Source organism: Ovis aries, chromosome Y (genome assembly GCF_016772045.2).
Source record: "Ovis aries strain OAR_USU_Benz2616 breed Rambouillet chromosome Y, ARS-UI_Ramb_v3.0, whole genome shotgun sequence".
In the NCBI taxonomy this organism is placed as follows: domain Eukaryota; kingdom Metazoa; phylum Chordata; class Mammalia; order Artiodactyla; family Bovidae; genus Ovis; species Ovis aries.
In genome coordinates, this window is record NC_082741.1 from 14,110,845 (window position 1) to 14,117,980 (window position 7,136).

General features: G+C 37.6%; 1 pseudogene; it reads left to right on the top strand.

The window, feature by feature from the left end:
* The first annotated feature begins 5,224 nt into the window (after positions 1-5,224).
* LOC132658977 (heat shock transcription factor, Y-linked-like) lies at positions 5,225-6,889 on the top strand (annotated as a pseudogene).
* The last annotated feature ends 247 nt before the right edge of the window (positions 6,890-7,136 follow it).

Consider the following 7,136-nt stretch of genomic DNA (forward strand, 5'->3'; position numbering starts at 1 on the left):
ACAAAAATCTCATGCTATTACTTGAAAACAAGCTCAAAATATTGTTCATTTTTGTTCCATATGTGCACCCTTTGCTTTACTGCTTACCTCACCAGGTGTCAACGTAAGAGGACTACATGCAAGTCAGATATGGCAAATGGATGTAATTTACATTTTTTCCTTAGGACAACAAAAATGTGTGCATCATACTATAGATACTTGCACACATTCTCAATGGGCCACTGCATTACATTCTGAAAAGGCTGACACTGTTATTACTCATTTGTTATCTTGTTTTGCACTTATGGGATTACCAATTGAATTGAAAACTGATAATGCATCTGCCTACCAATCCGCAAAATTAGCTCAATTTTTATCTCAATACCATATAACTCATACTTTTGGTATTCCTTATAATAGTCAAGGGCAAGCTATCATTGAAAGAGTTAATTATACCTTGCCTGAATATCTTGAAAAAATAAAAAAGGGGGAACAAGAGAGATTTATGAAACCTAAAGACATTCTGAATTAAACCTTACTTACCCTAAATTTTTTGAATGTTTGGAGCAAGGGAAATCTATCTGCAGCAGGACTGCATTTTCAAGGGAAAGAAGAGGATAAGAAGACCTTGAATATGCCTATTTGGTATAAAGATAAAAAGAAAGGTTGGATCCCAGCATCCTTAATGTATTTGGGATGAGGGTATGCTTTCATTTCTGTTGATAATTACAGGTTTTGGACCCCAGCAAGATTGATCAAAATCAACAATGGGTGATCCCTTTGTTCAAAAATTCGAAGAGCTTACTATGCAGAGAAAATTTACTTTCCATATAAGGGAAGCAACACCTCCTACGTGGGGTCAAATGAAGAGGTTGACTCAGAAAGCAGAGAAGACGTTAATGAAGGTGGTGCAACCTCTGAATCCTACCAAACTTTTGTTTGCCATGATGGCAGTGGTGCCATGTCAGGTAATCGGTGTATTGCCTAGTAATCATACATATTGGGCATATATATTTAATCCCCCATTAGTAAGAACAGTTTCCTGGGGGGAACCAGAAGTGCAGGTATATAGTAACGAGACTGCCTTCTTTCCCCCACCAGCTTGCGGGGAAATAGAACAACTATCTCATCATAAACAACAATATAATATTAGTAATTTGACCATTGCAGTGGAAGGTATTCCTTTGTGTATAGTAGGACACCCTTTCTGTCTGTCCACCAAGGAACATTCTCATCATTCCTATAATATATGAGGGGGTAAAGTATAATAATTACCATTTTGCTATTTCTACTGTGCTTGTTTCCAGCAGGGGATTTAACACCTCAACAGAATCGATGGGCATTCATAATGGAAAACACATGTTGCTATGTCCTGTTAACTTTTTTGTTCCTTCTCTAGAATCTTTGGAGTGAGAACGTTGCCAAGGTCATCGACACTTTAAAGTCATGATTGGAGTCCAGATCATGGGCAATTCTGAGAAAAATGGTCAAATAAATCTCTTAGGTGGCATCATGCAAATAGAACTTTGATGGGCAATGGTAATGAAACAGTTAAATGGCAGCAATTTGCACTTGTCCCTCCTCAATTGCAATTGCAGGGATATCCACACATTCAAGCAGATATTTGGAAAATATGGGCAGTTTCTGGTATTCTCAATATCTGGTCAGGAAACTATACTTTGGACAGTGGTGACTCTTTGAGTCCATTCCATGTTAATTTACATGTTAATAAATCTTATTCTTCAATGGCATGAGTAAAATAACCTTTTACATTGTTATATGGGAATTGGACCTGGAATGATACTGTGGGGTCTGTGCCATGTGATTATTGTAATCTAACTCAATGTGTAAATCAGTCTTGGTGGGAAGAATTTGAAAAATGAGACTATAACTCCAATTTCTCATTAGTAACTGTTAAGGCTCAGACAGAACTATGGTTACCTATAAATCTGACTTGGTCATGGTCAGATTCTTTTGCTGTCTCTCATCTAGTAACTGCTGTACAGACTTTGCTACACTGATCTCGATGTATGCTTGGTGTGGTCATTGCTTTGATTCTAGCAGTCGTGTCAGTAACTGCAACAGGGGCAGTGACAGGGGTCGCTTTACACCAAGGAATTCAAACAGCTGATTTTTTTCAGGATTGGCATAAAGACTCTCATTTTTTATGGCAACCACAGCGAGATTTTGATGCATAACTTGCTACCGACGTGCTCAATCTTCAACACACTGTTTCCTGGCTTGGAGATAAATTAGCTGTTTTATCTACACAAAGTGTATTGAAATGCGATTGGAATTCTTCTCAGTTTTGTATAACGACTGTACCACTTAACATGAGTGAGGGATGGGAAAGAGTAAAACGATCTTTGACTGGACATCAAAATCTCACTACAGAGATTATGGACCTGGAACGACAAATTTTGTCTACTTTTAGCAGGACTTTACCTGACATTGCGGGGTCTGATTTGGTGAAAAGTCTTCAAGAAGGATTGAATAACTTAAATCCATTAGGACATGTATCCACACTAATTTGGACTACCTTTGGGAACACTGTGTTTATATTACTTTTATGTTGTGTGGCTTTTCTAGTCTTCCAGCGATGGTGGAAAAGGAAACAACTAAAGCGTGAGGCAGAGAAGATCCAAACGGGGCTCTCTGCTTGGGCTGAACATGCTTGCAAATGAGGCATTCTGCCATGGAGTCTGGACACTGCCTTGAGTTTAATGGTCCCTTGCAAATGAGGGAACATTCCCTTCTTGTGATAAGAGGAAAGAAAGCACTCGACAGACTTTGCAGTAAGCAGAAATTTCACTCCCTTTTGCGCTATGATAACATTTATGCACATACACTATACTGAAAAGGCTTAGTCATACAGTCTGGAATTCAGCCCAGGGTGGGGGGGGGGGGGGCAATATAAAAGTAAACCATAAGCTTCCTTGCTTGTGCAGTTCTTTTTCCTCTGGCCAGACTGGTGTCTATATCTTGTGTGTGTCTTGTCTGCATGTCATTTCACTCGCAATCTCCAACACTAGAATACTTCCCATTTCTTTGTAATCTAGATTTTTCTAGCTTTTCAGCCTTTGGGTTATTTTTTCTGACTAATCTCACACCTTTTGATAATATTTTTTTAAAGTTTCTATTACATTATTGCCTTCAAACAAATGAGAAGCCATTTGGTAAGTACTCTCTGTACCCAAATGAAAACACTGATGCAAACCCTTAAGAATTTTCCATTGAGCATTTTCAGGAAACATTAATCCTTGGACTGTAGCCATCTTTTATCAAAAATCTTTGTCCCCCTTTTTTCATATCTTTTATATTTTTTCTCAGTATACTGTGGTTTTTCCTGTTGCATAGGACCTGTCCACATCAAAGGCGTCTGCAGTTAAGGGGTTTCATAAAGTGCTGCTTTTTTGGCTTGACAGTCAGCCAGCTGATTAACTTTAGCTGCTTTACTCCCATCCCTGGTGTGCTGTTTGCAATGTATAAGAGCTCTCTTTTTAGGACAATATATAGCAGTTAAAAGTCTCTCGATCTCTCTGAAATGCTTAATAGGTTTTTCTGTTGCTGCTTTAAAGTATATATATATATATATATATATATATATATATATATATATATATATATATATATATATATATATATATATATATATGGTAGCATGAGCATGTAAAGTCAAATAAGCATACTTAGAATCTTTGTAGATATTTACTCGCTGTCCTTTGCTTAACTCTAGAGCTCGGGTCAGAGCCACAAGCTCTGCTAACTGAGGACTGCTTTCCTGGGGGAGAGATGTTAAAGCCCAAACCAGGCTGAAATTTAAGTACATAGTTGGAACTAGACAGTCATTGATGTGGAATCTCAATATCCTCAGTAATAGGCCATTAGCAGAATGTCCCAATATTGATCAAGACCCAATGTTCCACCTCACTCAGTCATTAAAATATTTCCCCTGAAAGTATTTGGGAAGTTCAGTCTTTGAAGCACCAGCTGCTAAGACACCTTGCTCGGTCCTACAATAAGCACTCCCCCCACCCCTCCACTGAAACCCACAGTAAGTTCATAATTTTTTTTTCACAGAAGCAAGTAGACCAAGATTGCAAGGGTAACAGTACTGAATATTAAGAATGTGTGAATAGAAGGATGATAAACCACTTTTATTTCAGAAATGAAGTAGATTTATTGATGTGATTTTTCAATAACCCTGGATGCAAGACAGCAAAAGAGACACAGATGTATAGAACAGTCTTTTGGACTCTGTGGAAGAATGAGAGGGTGGGATGATTTGGGAGAACAGCATTGAAACATGTATAATATCATATATGAAATGAGTCACCATCCCAGGTTCAATGCATGATACTGGATGCTTGGGGCTGGTGCACTGGGACGACCCAGAGGGATGGTGCGGGTTGGGAGAAGGGAAGGGGTTCAGGAAGGGGAACACGTGTATACCTGTGGCGGACATATGTTAATGTATGGCAAAACCAATACAATAATGTAATTGACCCCCCCCAATTAAAATAAATAAATTTATTTTTAAAAAAAGAATCATCCAAAAACCTCCATACCTACATTGAAATCAAGCATCACTCAAGAGCCAATAAGTTCCAGAGCAAGACATACCACACAAATTCTCCAGCAACACAGGAACAGAGCCCGGAGCTTCAATATACAGGCTGTCCAAACAGCAAATCCATAGACATCTCAAAACTCACTACTGGACACTTCATTGCACTGCAGAGAGAAGAGATGCAATTCCACTCACCAGAAAACTGATGCAAGCTTCCCTAACGAGGAAACTTGACAAGCCACTCGTCCAACCCCACCCACAGGGAGGAACCTCCACAATAAAGAGGAACCACAAACTGCCAGAAAGAGAAAGGCCATCCCAAACACAGTAACCAAAAAAACAAACAACAACAACAACAACAAAAACACTTTGGTAATGAGATTTGGCATGCTTCATGGCTTTGGTTCCTATTTCTGTAAGCAGTCTGTATTTTAAGCTGATGCTGAAGTAAACACTGGTTGAACATTACTCTTCAATTGGTAGGAGAACAGTAACTTTGTGATGTCACAAATAACCTTCGATTGCTAGGAGACTTTGCAATGTCACAGCTTTTTGACTGCGACCTCTGTGATGGTCTAGAGAGTTTCTCTCTGCAGGCCAGGGAAACATCATTTGAAGTTGCAGTGTGTAAAATCAAACAAATGAGAAAATTATCTGAAGAAAGATTTCTTTGAGATGGCATATATTTCTTCAGATATTCAAGATGGGCCTCCTAAAGATGAATCCACTGATTCAGAAACCTCCATTAGATCTTCTTTGTATGATTATACAACTGGAGACTCAGTTTTGATATCTATGATTGAAGAATATGCTTTTCAGGGTTTGTCTGAGGATCTGGTGATCAAAAGGCCACACTACACATATTCTGTCTCTGAAACAGATGATGCAAATTATTTTCTTTCACTCACATTTCCACAAAAACTTTGGAATATAGTTGAAAGTGATCAGTTTCAATCTATTTGGTGGGATGACACAGGCACATGTATAGTGATCAATGAAGAACTGTTTAAGAAACAAGTCTTGGAAAGAAAGAAGCCTTTCAGAATATTTGAAACCAGGAGTATGAAAAGTTTAATTCAACAGCTTAACCTTTATGGATTTCATAAAAACCGACAAAACTTTTCAAAGATCTGCTTCACTACCTGTCTTTCTGGAAGAAGAAAACCACATCTCTCTTTTGAGTAAGGTATTCCAAAATTTTCACTTATTGCCAATATGTCAGATTAAACCATGTGATCTAGAAAGCATATTCATATATGTAGCTAAAATGGAATTTAAACGAGATAAGAAGTTGTTGAAAAAGTTTCATTTTTTTGAAGTTGAAAACAGATGGAGGTTAGAATATTGGATGTTAACAAACTTTCCTAGCAACTTGAAACCAGATACAAGTTCTGAAGCTACTTAAAGTGGTATTTACTGTATATATACAGCATACTTTTAGTTGAGCATATTCTTTCTAACATGTTACCTGCCAAAACTACCATCAGAGGTATTTGATTTGATGTTATTTAATTGGTTCCATTAAAGGTATACGTTTTTATAACTTAGCTTTGTTTGTCAGTTTTACCTTGGTTTATAAATAAAATAAATAATTTAATTCTTTGATTTTAGTTAGAGACCTACTATAATCCAAATTTCAAAAGAGGTCATCCGCAGCTTTTAGTAAGAATGTAAAGAAGAGTTGGAATTAACAATGTGTCTCCAATATCTTCATTAGTTCAAGGTAACAAGAAGCATGCTAAAGCAAGTGTCAAAAAAGATGATCATAACTCTGAATTTCTTCCAGAAATGAGTGGAGAGAGTGCATTTCCAGCCTCCACAAGTTGAAATGTGCCTTTCATACAAAAGCCTCATACCAGCCAGATAGTCGCTAATACAAACGCTGTATCTCCATGTGACTTACCTACCCCATCAGCAGTATCAGTTAGACAGACAGACCAGATTGTGGTAGATCAACCTGAAGTTTTACAAAAGTTGAGCATTTTTAATTGGCACTCACAGAGCAGCTACACTCAAGTAAATGGCCACTTTGAGGACTTTGCTACTACAACTACATCTACTTCTCGGAACCACATCGAATTTCCATTACAGAGTAGTTATTCTGGACTGATGGTGGAACCTTCCAAATTTCCAGACAGGCATAGTGATATTTCAGCCCATGACAGTCCTTTTCTTAACCTGCAAGAGAGAGGCAACTCATGGTTTTCAGTGCCAACAATTGCTTATACATCTGCCTCCTCTCTTTCGAGTAAACTCTTCAATAATCATTATGTGAAAATCATCCTAATTAAAACTGACCTATCAAATACGTATCAGATTATGGAGCCTAAAGGAGATTGAAATTTCCATTCGGAGATGTCAACAAATATCTACAATTCTTGTATTTGAACAATAGATTTCCATGTTCATCTTCATAGTTTCATTTTCTGTTTTCAAACAAGGAAGAGCAAAATGAGGCTTTAATTCAACAGTTGGCTATTTCACTGCATGGTTTTATAAACTCATCAGTTCAAGAAAACTTTCGTTATGCATCCTAGGCAAATGACACCTGATATAATATTCATAAGCAAGAAAATGAGAACAATGG